At 38.8% G+C, this 19,945-nt stretch overlaps 1 protein-coding gene and 1 long non-coding RNA gene across 3 annotated transcripts in view; one reads left to right on the forward strand and one right to left on the reverse strand.

Annotated features, from left to right (window-relative positions):
- IBTK (inhibitor of Bruton tyrosine kinase) overlaps positions 1-8,271 on the reverse strand; it is an 88,244-nt gene extending 79,973 nt beyond the window's left edge. For both annotated transcript variants that reach the window (XM_061623212.1, XM_061623211.1), the window contains exon 1: positions 8,005-8,271. The gene's annotated coding sequence lies outside the window, so the exon portion shown is untranslated. The remainder of the gene's footprint in view (positions 1-8,004) is intronic.
- On the forward strand, positions 7,879-11,806 carry LOC133383126 (uncharacterized). Its single transcript, XR_009762182.1, has 2 exons — positions 7,879-8,559; positions 10,665-11,806. It is a non-coding gene; the product is annotated as an uncharacterized LOC133383126 (long non-coding RNA).
- The last annotated feature ends 8,139 nt before the right edge of the window (positions 11,807-19,945 follow it).

Raw genomic sequence — 19,945 nt, forward strand, 5'->3', positions numbered from 1 at the left:
CAAAATGCAAACATAATTTGGGTTGGTCTTTCACAGTCCAATTCACTTTCTGTGTAGCTTGGGAGAATTTGGTAACGTGCCTCTGAGCATATGGTGATTGGTGGTAACACTTGCAATCAGCCCAAATAACAGAAATAAGACATGTGCTGTGCTGATCTTGTTTTAGCAGGGAGGAAGCAACATTATTAAGACACTTGATGTAGTTCAGATAGTCACTTTACTTTGCAACTGTAGTGAAGTTTCCTATAGTAAATCATTTTCATTTGCTTCTGTGAATATGTGAAGTACAGCAATACTTTGCAAAATATACACTAAAAAAACTCCAAAAGCAATTGTGGAATAGTGGCACTGACTATTCTGCAGAAGTCTCCAATGGACATGAGGAGTGTCTCAGTTTGCACAAGATAAAACAATTGGAATTGAAATATATTCTAGCAAATTTCTAGGTGTGCACTATGTTTTTAATTGACCATGCCCACCTTTCCTTAAGCGGTTTAACCGTAGCAGGCTGAAAACATGCATTTTGGACAGGCCACGTTTGTTTTTTTCAACAGCTAGATTCATTGCTTAGGGCCATTTGTAGGGCAGTACAGTATCTCAGAGAGGATGTCAGGTCTCCTGCTCCCGTGGTACATTCACTACAGCTGCTCAATTTCCCTGCTTTTTAAAGTTTGATAGAAATATATGTTGGCTATAGGTACATTCTTAAACCACAAGGGTTTTTTTGCCTGTTAGTTAGATAAGTTCAACATACAAGTGTCAGATCAAACATCTGTTTTACTGTAAGCCAGGCTGCATTCCTTCTAACAGATGGGAACAATAGTTTATTCATACTAATATATACATATTTCATGGCAACAGGCACAAAACTAAAACTTTCTAGTTAAGACACATCAAAAAGCAACTGTAATACAAAGCAGGTTTCAAAGGACCATGATGAAAAAAGCCTACTAAGCAGATTGGGTTTTATGTCCAAACAGATCTAAAATGGAATCAATAGTGCAAAGTTATTTTGTTTACAATCAGAGATAAAAGGCTCATTGCACACATTGACACCCAAATTATGTTATGTGCTACCACATCAGTTGTCTTTTCGGTGTCTACTGAAGACTTTCACCTTCCAACAAGCCTTTTGAGTAGGTACCTTTGTCTCAGTCTGCATCTGTATTGGAATTGTTTTTAAGATTTTTTTACAACTTTATAAAGATTGTTTAAGCTATTTTGCTTTTGTTTTGTTTTAAAGATGTTTTTAGTGTTTTATCATTTGTTGTCTGCTGCCCTGAGCTCGTTCTAGGAAAAAGGGCAGGGTATACATTTAATACTAAAAAAATGAAATAAAATAAAAAACAATCAAAACCCCCAACAAGCTTGCATTGCAGAAGCACTTGTGCTAACACAAATGGACCCGTTTGCTCCTAGGCATCTTTCTGAAAGGCATTGCTCTCCTGCTCGTGGCACATACAGGCCCAAATGTACTAGGCATACCTATGATTGACAGAAGACTATTTCACAGCAAGGACTTTGTAACTTTGTGACTGCTTCCAACTGTATGATTTTAAGAGGCTGATTCAAAGTCATTCTGTTTGCAGCAGCACAGGACTGGGCACAGGTCTGAAATGACCATTTCAGAAGCAAGAGAAACAGGAAAGGGCACCGGACTGCTCACAACATGCAGTGAGGTATTTTAATGAACATGGAAGTGACTTTATTTATAGCTATCCAGTGTTGATGCAGAGTTGCACCAGCAGAATGTAAAGAAAATTTAAAGATGCAAGCAATGCAACCCAGACAATTCTTTTCTTCATATGTCTCAAACAGAACACCACAGTAGGGACTGAGGTATGAATCTCTGCTTGAATCACAACAGTTATAGCAGGTAACAATATCAGTAATTCAGTTACCTGTATGAGTATTTGCTTTACTACTGCAATTATAGGAAGTTCAAAACAGGACTACAAAATTTATTGTCAGGGAAGACATTTAAAATAAGGCAATTTAAAGTTACCAAGGGGGAAAAATGATTCAACTTTCCCCATGAACCAGGCATATTAATTGGTTGCAACAGTCAAAATATATTGGGTGATATCCAGAGTAGATATCGTACTAGAGTAGACCCACTGAAATCAATGGACTTAAGTCTTTTTATTTCAACAGGTCCACTCTTAGCAAGACTAACATTGGATATCATCATTGGCTTACAATTAAGTAAGTTGTTAATGTAAACTAGGAACATAATCAAAAGCCTTTGGTCATAATAGCTCACATCCACACCAAGGTTACATCTGCTTAGAAGAATGAGAGATTTTGTTTTGTTCTCGATACAAGGATGCTTTTGTCTAGTACTTTCCATAAGCAAGGGCTGTTAGCTACTGAACAGAATGTGGTTTATCAATGAGATGGAAAGTACATGCTATTTAACAGAATCATAATTTGAGAAGTGAGCACATTGCAAAACCCAAATAATTGGGAGGACAACAAAAGAAGAATACAAGATTACCTATAAAAACTCTAATTATCGTGGATCATAGCACCTGTGATACTCCTGGTTCCAGCAGGAAGCCCATAATAATAAATATGATAGAACCAAGAGATGATTTTCTGCACAAAGAAAGCCCACTTACAACTTAGCAGATAGGCTTTGTGCAAAAGAAAGTGAACCTAAATCAAAATATGTTCTTCATTAACCCAAGTATGGAGAACCTATGGATCTCCAGATGTTGGACTCCAACTTGCATCAGCCACAGTCAGCTTGGCCAATGGCCAGGGATGACGGAGAGACATCTGGAGGGCAACAAGTTCTACACACCTACATTAACTCAAGCCATTGTCCAAGATCATTTCCTTACTTCCTAGATTCAGTATTTTCTACTGTTTATACTTTAAATCTCTTACATCAGCCTTTTCCAACCTGACACCCTCAGAGACATTTTGGACTCCTATCAGCCCCAGTTAGCATAATCCTATTACAACTGCTATCAGTCCCAGCCAGCATAGCCCCAGCTAGCGCCAACAAATATCTGGAGGGCACCAGGTTGGCAGAGGCTGCCTTAAACTTTTACAAAGCAATTGCTAATGGCTGGAATAGAAATATTTCTCCACTGCATGACAAGCTCTTAAAAGGGCAACTACATAAAGCTGATGGGCTCCCCTTCATCTCCCCACAACACTCTCCATGTCTAGATGTACCACACATACACACTACAGTTAGGCTCATGAATCATGACTGTGATGCAGCTCCAGATACATAGCTGTGTCATCTCCCACTAGCTTTTACAGAGCAGCCCTAATGAGTGAACTGGTTCCACTCACACTTGTTTGGATCCAGCCCAATAAGTGACATCATTTATAATGCTTGACTTCTGAAATCAGATATTCCCCGTTGTTGTTGTTCTTTTTTATGCATAAAAGCAGTCTTAAACTGCCTTTATTTTGATTCAGTTTTAAGAGAACTTTAAGTACAGACTTAAGATGCATGCATTAAATTGGGATTTAATTTTATATCATTTTTGAGCAAGACAAAAAAAATGATTCTCCAAATAAAATAAAATTGCCATTCTTGTTGACTAGTCAATTCAATTATGGTTTTTCAAAAGATCCTTGATAAGGGCTCTGTGAGAATTAATGAAATAATAAACTAATGTTTATATGGAAACCATATGGTAAGAGGAGAAAACAAGAGCAGCCATCCATGTCAGAAAGGCTAGAATCCCTTATTTGTAGAAGTCAAAGTAGCATGTCCCAGCCCCACAGCCCTCTCCATCCAATTCAAAGCAAAAACTATTTACAGCGTCAAACAGCGTCAATAACCATGCAACAAAACAGTATAAGCAGGCACAGCCACAGGCTCCACCCCTCTAACAGTCAGATGTCCACAAACAGCAGGAAGGGGACTGGGAAGTCAGTGAACAAAGAAGCCTCTGAACAAAGCCTAGGCCATTACAGATCATAGGATGTCAAGAAGGAATACCAAATGGCTTCCATCAACGCAAGAACTCATGTAATAGCAGAAGCACTCTGGTGGAAGAGATGTGACTCAGTGCTCTGCATGCAAAAGGTTCCAAGTTAAATCTTTGGCATCTCCAAGTAAGGCTGGGAGAGGCCATCTGAAATCCTGGAGAGAGTCAGTGGAGGCAATACTGAGCTGGAAGGATCATTGATCTGACTTAGTATAAAGCAGCTTCCTATGTTCCCACAGGACTCAGCTCCCAGGTGAAGTAATTATTACTGCACTGGCTTATGCCATGCTTTCCTTAGATAGCATGCTCAGCTGATATGTCAACTTGGAAGATGCAGAATCTTGGAATAACCATTTTTACAGCCTCTAATTTCCTACTCCTCTCTTCTTACACAGAGCTTTTAGATTCCCCCGTCTTTTAATAGTAACCCCAGGTTTCTAGAGATTCTAATTGGGATTCAATTCCATTTTGACTACAAAAATGTACACACACTCATATTTTAGGCTTTTGACTAGGAAAAACAGCAAATACCTAATGAAAAAATGTTTTTGCACTTAGTCCCTAAATATTTAAGTTCAATAAAAAAGGGACTCCTAAAAATCAACACAATGTCCTCGTTCCCAAGAAGCCATAAATCACTGTTCTGAAACCGCAACTAAGCTAAGAGAAAGATATGTTGTAACTTAGCCTTCCCCAACCTGGTACCTCTGTTTTGAATTATAATTCACATCTTTTCTGACTATTGGCTATGCTGGCAGAGGCTGGTGACAGCTGGAATCCAAAACATGCAGCGGGCACAAGATTGGAGAAGGCTGTTGTAAGGGACAGTTGAAAATGGCTCAAGAGGAAACAGAAAGACAAGGAAGAATAAATTAAAAACTCCACAGTCAAGCAATACCTTTATGAGGACCAATCAAATTGCTACAAAATAGTGAACAAACATAAGCTGTTCAGAACTACTTTTCAGATTTTATGTTAAATAAAGTGGTGAGGTGAGAATGTGGAAAGAGAGAAAAGCTGTTTTAATGTCATAGCCTCCAAGTCTAATTTAATCACAGTTTCAAGACAGAATATTAAAGGAAATAAGTGAAACTTGAAAGTATTACACTGCTCCTGTTCAGGGTTCCAGTCAGGCATGCCCTTTTCCAGAATACTCCATTCTGTTCTCCCTCCCATCCCCCACAAACCCCCTGTATTTGTTGCTACTGAGCACTCTTAGGCCACATACGGCTGTTTTGGATTCTCCCCTTCCTCTGAGGTGGGAGGGGGAGGGGGCAGAAGGGCTCCTAAATATTTTATGTATTTTTACAATTGTAACTTGAAGGAAACAGTGTCCCACCCCTGGATGTCCCTGGACTCAAAAATACTTGAGAACTTTACTACCTGGTCACTAACATTCCTTACTTGAGTAAGTTGCTAGCTACAGAAGGTGGTGGTGAGACAGCTTTAAGCATACTTATATGAAACTGATTATCTAGACCCTTTTCCATCTGAATTTCAGGCCTGGTTAGGGGAACGAAACTTCCTTGGTCACCCTAGTCAATGGCCTTTGTTGGGAGACAGATGTGAAGGCTGGGAAAAACCAGAAAAAAATTGGAGGAGATTTTTTCCCCGTTTTCCCCAATTTTTCAGAAAAATCTGAGGAAAAATGGATAAGATTGGGTTCCATTTTACTTTCACCCACCCCTGGCCTTCACATCTCTAGAGACAGATGGGGGAGTGCAGCCCTCCTGGAGCTCTCAGCAGCTTTTGATACCACTGACCTGTTCTGGACGGGGCTGCACTCCCCATGAATGAGCAGGTTTGTAGTTTGGGAGATGCTCTTAGAACCATCGCTGTCACTTGTTACCCTGGTGACTTCAATGGCTAGGAGCGCCTACACCCAGATTCAGTTGGTGCCTTTTATGAACAGTCTGGCTTCAGTTATCCATGTTCTGCTAGCCTACAAGATGGACCATTGTAATGTGCTTTACATAAAGTTGTAGAATGTGCGGCCAAAACTGTTGATAGGAGCAGAGAGACACTCACATATAATTTCTATTCTCAAACTGGTTGTAAGTTATCTTCTGGGGCCAATTCAAGGTGCATATGTTGACTTTTAAAATCTTAAACAGCCTGTGGCCCAAATATGTCAGAGAATGCCTTCTCTTGTACCACCCTGTCCACATATTAAGATCAGCAGAACAGGTTGTCCTCATGGTTCCTGAATTAAATGAGGTGCATAATAAAGGGACTTGCAAAAGTGCCCTTTCAGGCACTGAAAACCTTCCCATTGAAGTAGCAGTAGCAGTAGCAACAACAACAAGAAGCCACCCTGGAAACTTTATCTGGAGATAGCTATGACCACAGCTAATTCACACAACTCTGTTTGCATACAGCTAGCACAATTTTCATGGAATTCATGATGGGGCTGTAGCTGGAGAATATGCCAATTGATTGTATTTTCATAAGAGAGGCCTAGGAGACCCAGTATGTGTGGTCTTTTAGAACATGCTCATTTCATATCTTCATCTTTAGCTCTCCATCCCTGGAAAAGAAAATTTCACTTTTTCCAACCCAACCCCAAATGAAAAAGCTGTTCAGGTTTCAACCAGAATTAGGAAACTGGTTAGACCATCAGTATTGTGTCTGTTCCCTGGTATACACATTAAAGGTTTTACTTGCTAAGCTATTAGCATAGTATTACAAAATCAAATTTTAAAAAAGACATTCAGACACCAAAGAAGTCCATTGCCTGTTCTAGCTAGAATATAACAAAGTTTCTTAAATTTAAAATATGAAATGCATATCAATTCATATGAAGCTCATTTGGCACCTAATGACGCTCTAATGTACTTGTTATTTTATTATTTACTTTAAAATTCTCTAAACCTTCAGGCAAAACATGGATTCCATGGCAGTGTACATAAAAATCAATTATCAATACAATATTAAAATAACAATTAAAAATAAAACAATGAGATGACATTAGAGATGTGAAAGCCCAGAAAAAATCAGGAAAAAAAGTTTCCCCCCCAAATCTTTCCAGACCTTCACATCTCTACATGCCACAATTCCTTAACAGGTTTGGGGCATCTTGTAAATGTTTCAGAATTGGTTTATATAATCAAAATTTAGAGGTTGTCCTCTGCCTATATAGCCAAGAGTTCAAGAGCCCTCTTGCTCACTGTATTCTGTCAGTACTTTTCTCTATAAATTTTGCATTCCGTTAAACAGAGATAATCTGCTAACGTGTACACAATCAGTTATCCCACAATCAAAGCAAGGAGAGTCCAAGGCTCCTGACCTAGATAGCACAAACATTCAAGGGGCAGGGTGCCCTCAACATTGTCATTCTGAAATAAACCATCATACAAAAAGGCCTCAAGATGTTGCCCTTGGAAACAATGCAGCAACACTGCACAATGGAATTTTGCCTGTGAGCATGTAGGTATGTGTCGGGCAATAGTGGAGTTCAAACTGCAAGTCCCATTAGCAAAATGTTAAGAACTGGCACAAAGATGGCCCAGAAAATCAACCCTGTGAACTTTGGATCTATAAGCACCTAGCACATGTAGTTCCATATGCAATGGGAGGGGGAGTCTTTTCCCACGTATGACTACAGAATCCCAGCTACTACTAATCTCCTCTCCCCAACCCCACATCATTTAAACACTTTATCTTTTGCCTATCACTGTTAGGACACTTTTGCTAGTTTTCCCAAGATTATTATACATCCCCTCTCCATCATCATCTTCTTCAGATTGTCCTCTTCTATTTTTCTAGCAGAACTTCTACAGCCGTAAATAAAGCACAAATTCAACCAATGCAGCTCTTCCCTCCAACGCCTGTCCATACTAGGAAGGTCTGCACCTGTTGAATTTCAACCTACCACACAACTGATAAAAGCATCAAAGCGCTGCCGGGGGCGGGGACTGGGAGAAAGTAGCAACCTTATTTCGTGCATGCGTCCCTGCCTGCCTGTCTACTCGCCAGCCGCCCGCCTGCTTTCCCGTTTTCATCCGCTCGCCACCATCTCCCTGCCCCTCTTCAGTGTCTCCACCCTCACCAGTCGCTAGATGAATGGGCTCGGAGGGTGACAAGAGGACGCGCGCCGGAGTACGGGAAAACTCATTCTCAGAGGCTCCGAAGGGCTCCCAGCCGAGCCAGGACAACTGACGGCGAAAGACAGAAGGGAGATGAAGACGGCCAGGAAAGCCGCCACGGCTGCAACCCCAGTGGAGGAGGAACACTGTCGGCTAGGGCACCGAAGCAAGGGAACACGGGATTGGGCGAAAGGCTGAGTATCCCGAGACCCTACTGGCTGCCGAGAGCCAACGCTCTGGCTTTCTGCCAGTGAGCCAAGAGTTAAAAGGGAACACGCAAAGAAAGGGTTGGCTTCTCCCAACAATTGTCGTCACGGCTAGGTTAGAAGCGCAGCCTATGGGTGTTTCCTCGGAAGTGAGGCCCCTTTAAATTAAGACAACTCGTCAATACTGTAAAGGCTCAGGCTGCGAGAAAGGTTGCCTGGTAGTGCACTCCCATGTATGCATACTCTGGTGTAGGATTTGCATGTTGGGGAGGAGAGAACCGTGTACGCCACCTTGAGTTCCTTGGAGGAAAGGTGGGGTATAAATATGAGAAATAAATAAACATAGGCTCAGTTTCAATGGAGTATTATAGTCTGACCGCAAGCATTGTTTACTGCTGAGCAGTACGCTCTAGAGCACATATTTTCTTTTCTAAATGCCGCTGCTTTCAATGGGACTGGCCCCAAGAAAAGGAGCATCGGATGGCAATTGCACCCCCCCCCAGTAGGATCCACTGAATTCAAATAAGGGAGCAGAGGGTTGTAAACTTTCGGTTACCCAAAGGAAACAAGGAAGAGCAACCTTAAAAGTTAAACTCTTGGTTGCGTAGTGGCAAATTCAGAAGTGCAGGGTCGCTTCATAATAGTCATGCCACATCACTTCACCCACTTTCCCTGTCCTGTCCTGAGTCCACACTCCACTACAACAGACATCCCTGGGAGCAAATCAGCATGGAAGGGGAGATTGTGAGTTAATTACTGAAAAGAGTCATCTCAGTGACAGACCTCTTTTCACTCTGATTGGCTCCAATCAGCATAAAAGGACAAGGATTTTTCTCAGTGGCTAACATGCTCCCTTTTCATGCTGGTTGGCTCATACATAGGGACCTGGCTGGGACTCTGCTCCTAAAAAATGTTCCTGCTGGGAGGAAGGGTAGGATATAAATAAAATAATACATAAATAAAGTAATGGGTCTATGACACCCCCCCAAAAAAACTCCAGATGACTACACACCTGATTTTAATATGACTCTTGGTGACCTTCATTAGGGACATAACTCATGGAAAATGTAGACTGCATTAGAAGAGTAAAATGGCACTCAGCGGCCACACTCTCAAGCTTTAATACTGAGCTACTTTTTCTTTTAAAGCTGATGAGAAAATCAGTATATAGGAGTGTTCTTGATAGCAGAATTAGTACAGAGGTACAGAAGAAGAGGCTTTAGAAATAGATTTGAAAATGAAACTTTTCTGTATAGTATGGCATCAGAGTTGCTTTTTCCACAGCTTTAAAAAGCCAGTTTTAGCTATTTCAGTAATTTTTGTTTAAAGTTTTAAAATAAAAACCCAAGAATAAGGCTGAAATAGGTTCTCACAGTAATAATTCTTCTTTATGAAATGTGTTTAGCAATAAATATCAAGCTGTGCAGAAAAACACTAGGATGATTATTCCTGTTAGATAAAGGGGGGGGGAAATGGCACAGAACAACCTTCTCAAACCCATAGACCACTTCACTGGCAAACTACAGAGCATTTTAAGCTAAACACACCTGTGGAATAATCACTTGAGTTCTCATCCCTTTATGACTTTGCACGTAAATGTGTGAACTGATTCAACTATATGGCTTATCTTTTTAGCAATTACAGTTACAGTTACTATGATACCAACATCAAACAAATACATGGTTGCACACTTGAATCTGTCCTGCACATGCATCACTTCCTTGGATCAAGGCTATGAATTTTTGCCAGTGCTATTGCTTAAAAGCCAGTCAATCTAGTTTTATTTCTTTAAATGGGAAAAATAAGAGTTCTATGTGTTTTGACTGTTTTCCTAAGAGATAGCAAGATTGCTATTCACATTTCATGCTGTCTGTGAAGATTTCATCGACACCTGCATATGAGCATTCACACTCTGGCACTTTGAACTTTTAATTCACTTCCATCTTTTGGATAGGAGAAATCCAGCCTCAAGCAGGGTAATCCTGCCATAGTTTATGTTCAACACTAGGGTAACATGAATATTCGAGGCCAAGAAGATAACAATTTTCTTAATGCTCAAGTACCATGGACTTGGGAAGGAAAACTTCATTTTTTGCCACTAGATGACACTGTTGAGATACAGTTCTTCACTATGTTGATGAAACTTTCAGTCCCAAAGTTTTGGGAATTGTTAAAATGTGTATTAAAAGTACCTGTTTTCCACTTTTAGATGCAGAACTAAAGTTAAATGCTATGGCAAAAAAAAAAATATAGCAAAGGACAGTTTTGAATTTATGACTGAACCCTTATTTTACCAATCCGGTATATATGAAAATAATGTGGCCTTTCTAAACAACAAATCATCAAATGCATTTTCCTGTTAGTACTATATTCATACTAACATTGAAATGTTTGCCATTTTTTCCTCCTCTTTGTAGAAATGGCTGGATAACCACTGCTCTGCAGTCACAACCATATTTGCTGAGCTAGCCGGAAAGGATGGAAGTGTCTCATTGGATTTTTCCCGGTAACAAAATTGTGCAGAATGAGGGCTGGGTAAATGTGTTATCTCCATGCAAAATAGCACTACCTGGCAGGAAGATCCTCTGGATCCCACACAACAAAATAACAAGTGCATATTTATAGCATGAAGAAAACAGAAATATGGAGAGGCCCCATAGCACAGGAGGACTTGTATCTATCAATGCAGGGATTCATTAAATCTATTGCATACCATGTCAATTCCTAGCCAACACACCAACACTAATTGGGTCCTTCAATCAAGGTTCGAATTTGCTCAGCAGCAACAACCCAGTGAGATGGAGTAAAGCATAACCAGTGATAAAAATCACAGACTCAGAATTGTAATAGAAATTAATCAATTGGTTTATTGGTGTACAATGCTTTGTTTAAGGTATATAGAAGATAATGACATTAGCAACCTCACTATTGACTTTAAGGCAACCATTTTATGCCAACAGGTCTATGCAGCTGTTTAAACTTTCTTGATTAGCCAGTCTTTTTAATTATTATTTTGTATTGTTTTTAATTGTTTTATGTTTTATTGTATATATTCTTGTACACTGCCTTGACATTTTATATGAGTTGGTGGTATATAGATATTTTTATAAATAAATAATATGCCATTTGCAGAAAACAAGGCAACAAACTAATATAGTAGAAAACAATATATGTATGGTTTATTAATGGCATACATTAATCATGGTAATTGCATTTGTTTAATAATGGCATGAACTAATAATTGCATTGACAAAGCAATCAGTAAGAATAAGTAACATTGTTAAAATAGTCTTTCTCCTAATTTTTTCCAGCCCATCTAGTTTTGAAACAAAATTTCTAAATTCCATAGCATATTAGCAGGTTGGAATAAAGTTCACAATTACCAATGCAGGACAGTAGGCCAGGCAGGGCTGGTGCTATCATTAGGCCAGCTAGGCAGCCGCCTAGGGCGCAGACCTCAGAGGGGTGCAGTACTGACCTTTGAGGGGCACAGTTTTATACAGATTAGTTTTTTTAACCCTTGGAAAAAATGCAACTAAAATAAATTTAGCAGTTTCAAGTTTTGTGCTTTTCATTTTTTCTACAAGACATCTGTTTTTGAAAATTGAAGTTAGCAATTGGGGGGGTGCAAGTAGTTAGCCTTGCCTAGGGCGCAAAATAGCCTGGCACCGGCACTGAGGCCAGGATATTGTGGCCTTCAGCTGGGTGAAAGCATGCAAAGCAGAGTTGAACAGGCAGCCAGTCTCAGGAAAAAGAGTGGGAGATGAAAAAATGGTTCTTCATACACTCTTTATATTGATCAAGAACTGGGCCAGGGGAGGGAACTTTTTCATCCCTAATTCCTAACATGGGCAGACCCACACAAGATGTAGACGATTAATTACTTTTATTTAATTGGGAGGGAGAATAGTGTAACAGGGAATGTTGCTTCATCAGCCGTTCTCCATACACAGCACTTTTGACATAGTCCAGCACTGGCTTTCCAAAACATGTTATGGTTTCACCTTCATTTTGACTTCATGGCTGCTCCCTTCCTCATGTGGGTAGCATCTCTATTATGCTGATAGCATGAGGTTTCCTTCTAATCTTATCATCAGACAGAATGCCAAGGGCTCACATACTAGGCAATGAAGTCTAACACCAAAGTTCCAAGCAACTTGCACAGAAGTGATACAGAGACATACCATCCATTTCATGGCTGCTGTACTGTGTGCTCGACATTTGCTGTTATTTCTGGTTCTCAAGGTCCAGAAAGATCCATTAACAACTTCCAACTAAGCATATTTGGGGTCCAGCTGTAGCAAGATACATATGGATTTTTCTGACCCTTTGGGCACAGTATATGCGCTCATTTCTCTAATTACTCCTTGCTGAACATCTGCTCGGGAAAGTTTTTGAGACTGGATGAATTTTCCACGATCTCTCTCCACTGCTCATATTTCATCTGTGCTCATCTGTGTGGAGTCCCTAGCTGCCTACAGTAAACATAGGGGAATTATGTTGAATAGGGAAATCCTAGGGCATAGCATACCATCCTTTGAGGGGGTATTAATAATCACGAAAGAGTTCAACTAGAAGCACAGGCAACCATCTTGCTAACATCCTGCAGAAATGACCTGACCTTAAGTCTCTGTGCTGACAGATCTTTTTTTTTTTTTTTTCAATAATTTTTATTCAGATTTTCACAAAACATACAAGACAAAATCATAAAACATTCAAAGACAAAAAACAAAATCAAAAATAGTTAAACAAAAAGAAAAAAAGAAAAAAAAAACAAAAATAAAAAATAAAGAGTAAAATATTGACTTCCCATTTGTCAAAGATCAAATCAGTTATAAGTCTACAACATACAACAATCCTGTCTCTTAAGTCATATTATAAAATCACTTTCCTCCAGTAGTTATCTTACTTAATCATCAAATCTCATAAACATTACTTTATTCTTTCCACAAAAAGTCAAAGAGAGGTTTCAATTCTTTAAGAAATATATCTATCAATTTTTTTTTCCAGATAAGCATATCGATTAATCCATCTCATTACTAATTATGATAATCTTGTTGTCATAACCATAGTCAAAATAAACATTTCAATTAATCCATCACATCAGAATCTGTTAGGTTCAATAATTTCAGTAGCCATTGTTCCATCATCCCTATTAGTTCCATTTTCCATCTTCCATCTTCAGTAGTCTTGTTAAGTCCAGTAATTTCAGTATCCAATCTTCCATTATCAGTATTCCATAATAATCTTGCTGTCAAAGCCATAGTCATATAGTAAGAGTCTGATGGGAATTACCTCTATCCCAAATATTTTCTTGCCATCCATTCTGAATAGGTTGCTGAAATACTGCTGTAAAATCATATCTCTGTTCTTTTTTTCAAAATACACTAGGTCATCTCTTGAAAGTTTTTCCATTGTCACATGGCTGCAGTTAATTCCATAGATTTTCTCTATATTGGGCTCCATCACATCATTCCAGTCCAGAAGATTATCCATGCCATTGATAACTTTATCTCTAGAATCTTCATTAATTTCTTCAGAGATAACATTGAGTTCCAAACAATAGATTTTATTTCTAAAGTCCATAGACTCCAAATCTTGTTCCTGTTCCACGTTTGTTCCAATCTCCGGGATCTCCTCTCTCACAGGGACCCCTGTTCCAGTCTCCAGGGTCTCCTCTCTCACAGGGACCCCTGTTCCAGTCTCCAGGGTCTCCTCTCTCACAAGGACCCCTATGTCTTTAATCTCCTGTGTCTCCAAACAATAAATTTTGTTTCTAAAGTCCATAGACTCCAAATCTTTTTCCTGTTCCACGTTTGTTCCAATCTCCGGGGTCTCCTCTCTCACAGGGACCCCTTCCAGGGTCACCTCTCTCACAGGGACCCCTATATCTTTAATCTCCTGCTTCATTTTACTCAATTCAATTTTCAGCTCCTTACAACCCTGTCGCAGGTTTTGTTTCGTTATCTCAATCTCATCCATTATTTTCTGAAACATAGTTATTTCCAGCTTCTCAGCCACTTTCTTAATTGCCATTTTAAAAGAAAAATATAGGAAAACCACTTCTTATTTCAGCAACAATTGGGTTAATACTCCAAACTTGGTGACATCACAGTATAAACAGAGCAGACAGCCTTATCTCTCCATGCTAAAGTAAACAAAATGCAGTTCCCAGGATCGAAACAATTAATGGCGGTCGTCAGAAAACAGATTCGTCAAAATAAAATAAACCAAAAAGAGAGTAGTCTCAGACAATATAATATTCTTCAAAATAAAAATCTGGAATAGAAATCCCTCTTCTGTGTATATCTTTAGAATGCAAATCCAGGACAGCTTTTTGCAACAAAAACAGAGATAAGCTATTAATTAGTGAGTAGCAGAGAGAAGTTATGGCTCCCCAGTGAGATGTCAAAAACCGATCAATCTGGCAAATCTCTTTTAAACAGCAACAATTTAAGTCAAGTAAAAGAAAAATATAGAAAGAAGGGTGCTTGCCTGTTAGTGCGTTCTCTCTTAGAAGATAAGATGAACGTTCGCTTTTCCAGATAGAGCTTGTTGTTAAAAATCCGTCCCACCTTCGTCGGCTGGACCTCGTCCCATAAATTAATGAGATCTGGTCGTCCCAACAAAAATAGGCTTTGAGGTTAATCTCTTCGTTTCTCCCTACCCGGGAGAAGTTTAATCAGTCAAAAAAAGAAAAAATCTGACTGATATATCTGAATAAGCTTCTTTTGAGGCAGGAGCCCGTCTCAAAAGCAGGCACAGGCTAAGTCACCCTTCCCGGAAGTCCTGTGCTGACAGATCTGTGTGCCTAATTCATGAGAAATATAACCTAATGGCTAAGAGTGCAAAGTGTCAAGTCCTTGATTTTAATCTTGTCATAGCCACTATTTGCATGTTAGAGGTAAATAGAATGATGGGTTAAAGAGAGCAGGCTGCCTTTCACAAGGAATACAGTACAAATGATCTATGTTTTGCTTTGAGTTATCTTATTCAAAAATGTGTTTAGTAGTCCACTAAAAGGCTGTATGTTGCATTTGTTGACCTCTCATTTGCTTCTGAATTTGCTTCTGATGCTGCTGACTGACAACGCCGATGGAAAAAATTAGCAGTTACATAATTGGATAAACGACTGTTGTTTCTTATACAACAGTTCTACACTAACACTAATGTTAAAATTCAAACTAGATTTGTGGGCTCTTTCAGATTCAATAGTTACATTAAAGGTTTTCATTTTGGTCTTGCTATTGTTTAATCTCTGCATAAACAATGTGATTCAGGAGATTCTTCTCTTTCCACCACCTCAGCTGGTAATAAAGAAATTCCAGTGCTGCTTGAATCAGATGATACAACTCTTATTTCATTATTCCAAGTAGGTATTAATCCTGTTGATTATATTCTACCTCTACTAGCGAAGGCAGTATGCTTCTCCATACCAGTTGCTGGAAAATGCAGGAGGGGAGAGTACTGTTGTGCTCAGGTCCTGCTTGCAGACTTCCCATGGGATCTAGCTGATGATTGTGAGAACAGGATGCTAGCCAAGATGGACCACTGGTCTGATCCAGCAGGCAATACCTATGTTGTTAGGAATTTGGAAGTAGGAAGTAGGAAGGTTTATTAATTACAGTAAGATCAAAGTGACTGGCATTTGCCAAAAGGCATAAGCAGCATAAATTGATCCTGAGTGATCATATCATTATGCAGTGTCATTCATTTAATTTAAATACCTAGGTATCCAATTTTTTTTAATACTCTATGGGACACTCATTTTGAGGCAATTAAAATTTTTAATCTACCCATTCAGTGGAGACTAAATATACTTCATTTACTAGTGGTCATCATTTGTTGGAACCAACCAAACAATTTTGTTGCTAAAATTGTATCTTGTTATGTGGTACAACAATCTGGACTAGGCTCTAGTAGAGATTAATTGGTTATATTTTAAAATATGTTCCTACATTCACTACTTGGGAGCCCTGCTTAGTACACCAGGTGCATTTACTTACAAATGTAAGTATCCCTTCTCTTAAAAACATGCATTCATAAATCCATTATTATATACTGGAAAAAATTCTTGTAATATCAGACCAACTTTTAGCAAAACTGTATTTTCTTACCCCTGCAGAATAGAGAAGGCTGGGCACAATGTTGTAACTGTTTGTTGTTGAATTATTCAATTTTACCTCAGGACACTTCTGACTGTAAGATCCATGATGTAATTTTTTGCTGAAGATGCCAAAATGGACTTTGTATATATGAAGAATTTTTAAATCCTCAGTGTGGTATATTGAAATTAAATCTGACCATAAAAGACTGCTTATCTATGAATTTCACATTTTTCCTGTTGAACGTGTTTACTCAGCTTAGACTTCAAATTATGCCCACAGAATATCTGACCAACAAATTCTTTAACAGACTCACAAATGACCATCTTTGTGTATGCAGATCAGGACCGATCAAAGACATGGTGTGCTATATCCTGTATTGCTCTTTATATGGCTCACCTAGAGATAAGTTCATCTATTCATTTCAGAATTTTCTAGGTCAATCAGATGATTGCAAAATTAGATGGCTTTTGGTCAATTTAGACAAGTTAGTTACCTACAGAGTACCATTAATTTCACTAGCAGTGAGCAAGTTAAAGGCTACTTTTTAAAAAATCTGGTCTATTGGTTTTGTTGACACCAAGGGGATTTATTAATTTAAATGATTTGGGAAACTTTACAGTGATAAGTTTTGACAATTTGTATTTCTGAAAATGTATGTGTTGAACTTTTTATTGTCTTGTTTGTTATTGTGAATTACCTTCAAGGCTTCAATCCTCTGCAAGTTTACCTGGGCATACACCCTGTTGAACACAGTGGGACAGTGCATAAACGTGTATAGGATTGCAATATTGGTGATCTTATGCAAGTCACTAACTCTGAGCTTCAGCCATATGCAGTATGGGAGGATTAGCAATCTGCCATATGGGAGGGACTGTTGTATGGATTAGAGATAATATGAAACACTATAAATATTTTAAGATAGTATATAACTGGCACTAAACACATATACACAGTTGAAGAATAGGATTACTACAGTTTTTTTACATACCATGCAAAAACAGAAAACAAGTTTGCCACTAGTGTAACAGTACAAGGGAAACAGCATGTGATTCAAGGTTATGGGGTTATTCCTGTAATTAGCAGCTAGCCCAAGTTTGTTCATATAGTATGTCTTTACATTATTTAGAGTAGATCAGAGCTAGAAAAATATTTCAAATCACCAAGTGCCTGACTCACTACCATTATCCATTTTTAAATTTTTCTTTCCTTAAAGGAGCCAGCATCAAGGCTTTGCTAATCCTTCATGGAAATCTGGGGGAAAAAATCTGATTACTGCCTCCTGGGCCTCTATGATTTCTCAAGCTCTTTTGTCCGCACAATAAAAGGCAAAAATTGCCCATCCTACAAAGTTCCCCAGATGGAAGGGGGAGAAATGCAAGTTGTCATACATTAAAGTATTTTCTTCATTTCAAGAAAATGTCCTTTAACCAACTACTTTAATTCCCTGCTTCTGCTACTTTTTTGCCTGATATGGAAGATTTGTCAGTAAGAGCATTTTCTCTAATTTTTAGGAGGGTTTAGGGCATAGGAGGTAGCCATAGCAGAAGTTGCTTCCCAAACTCCCTTTCGCACTTTTGGATCGGTAACCCAAGAAGCAAGGCAATCCAGAATTAAAGAATATGCAGAACTAAACATCCAAGTGGTCAGCTCATTAGGAATGCTGCTTCAGCACATTGCACATCAGGCTACCATTATAGTCAGAGCTAAAAAAAAAAAAAATTAGTGTTGGCATGATAAATGGTCTTCGTAAGCATATTCTGCTTAAAATGAGCAGAGAATGCAAGTCCACATGTGGATGTAATAACCCACAGCTCTCCTCTGCCACCTACAGTGGCCCTTTCCATTCTGGTATTAAAGCACCATACATGAATTAGATGTTCCTATACAGACAGATCTTTACTTAACCTTGACCCAATATGGGGCCATGGCTTAGTGGTGGAGCAGAAACTTTGCATGCAGAAGGTCCCAGGTTTGATCTCTAAGTAACACTTCTGTCTGTAACCTGAAGAGTGGTTGAGGTTTGAACGATCTATCCTTTTTGTACACTGTAGTTGCCTAAGGGTGCTTGCATTTTTCATTAAAATAGCTCATAAAAAGAGATTATTCTTGTAGCTTATCTGCCATGTTGCTCCTGCCAGTCTATTTGAACCAAATGTGGCTCAGAGTAAGCCCTGACAGAAGACCCTGTTTTAAAAAAAAAAAAATCCCTGGCCATTTCTTTTTAATGTGTGGTGTTACTAACTTGTAGTTTCAGGATTTAAAATTTTTGGATTGTTGTTCTTTTTATCTTTTGTTTGTTTTTATTGGCATTTGCTAAGAAAACAGGCCTAAAAATATTTTATATTGTATTTATTTTATTTAACAAGATTCATACGCCACTGAAGCCACACACAAAAACTCTAAAGGGTTTACATAAAACAATAAAAAATACATTGAGAAAATACCAATAAAATCAAACTAAAAACAAGTACACATGACATTTACCAAACTAGAGATTAAATCTCCAGTTTTCAAACATATATACATAATAAAATTACATAAATCAATAAGAACCAGAGTTTGTTTTCATCTCTGAAACTATACAAATTAATTCATCTCTATAACTATACAGATTAATGAGCACATGTAAATTTGTATCATGGGCCCACTCAGCCTTGAAGCCCACTGGGTGACCTTGGATCTCTCAGCCTAACCTACCTCACAGGGTTGTTGTGAGGATGAAATGAGGAGTGGGAGAACCATATACACCACCTTGAGTTCTTTGGACAAAAGATGGGATAGAAATGTAATAATAAAATAAAAAGAAATCAAAGGAAATCACAGTGAAAAGGTGAGGTAGCTAAAGAAGGTGGTGTGGCTAAAGGACTCTCTTATCGTCCACACTGCAGTAAAGGAAGTTAAGGAGCACTGTGCCGGTGACTCAGTTTGTGAGGAGGGAAACAGCAGGTATAGCCCATCTTGTTGGCCCTTGTTCAGTCAAACAAATATGAGATGGGTTAAAAATGAGTTGCCAGTAAGGAGTGTACAGGTCTCCAGCTGAGAGGCATCTGCCTCCAAGCACATGAAAAGCAGCAAAGGAATTATTAGTGGCAACCACAGAGGACAAAAGAGCTCATATTACAGCTCTGAAAAGCATTCACAGTTGTTGTTTTCTGCAATACTGACAGCACTTGCTCATTCATTTATTCTTGGGAATCCAGACATCTATCTCAAACCTTTGCATTCCTGTGTGTTCCCCATCATCCTCGTCAGGAGGTCTGTCTCATATGATGCTGGAATCAGGCCTTTGGCATGGCAGTATCTATGCTTTGGAACTCCCTCCCATTAGTTATCAAACAGGCACCATCTTTTGCTTCTTTGGCACCTGCTAAAGACATTCCTCATTCAACAAACCTTCCAAAATCTGTATCCCAGTCGGTATCTGTCTTGGATTTGAAACTGTTTTTATATAAAAAAATGTTTTACATATGTTTTTATGAGCAAATCATTTTGAGTTGTTTCATAGGAAGCAATTTGTAAATGAAATCAATAAATCATGCTTTTTAAAGTGCTAATTTATCATGATTGGTTTTTTTAAAAAAAGTTCAGTG

Source organism: Rhineura floridana, chromosome 4, assembly GCF_030035675.1.
Source record: "Rhineura floridana isolate rRhiFlo1 chromosome 4, rRhiFlo1.hap2, whole genome shotgun sequence".
NCBI lineage: Eukaryota > Metazoa > Chordata > Lepidosauria > Squamata > Rhineuridae > Rhineura > Rhineura floridana.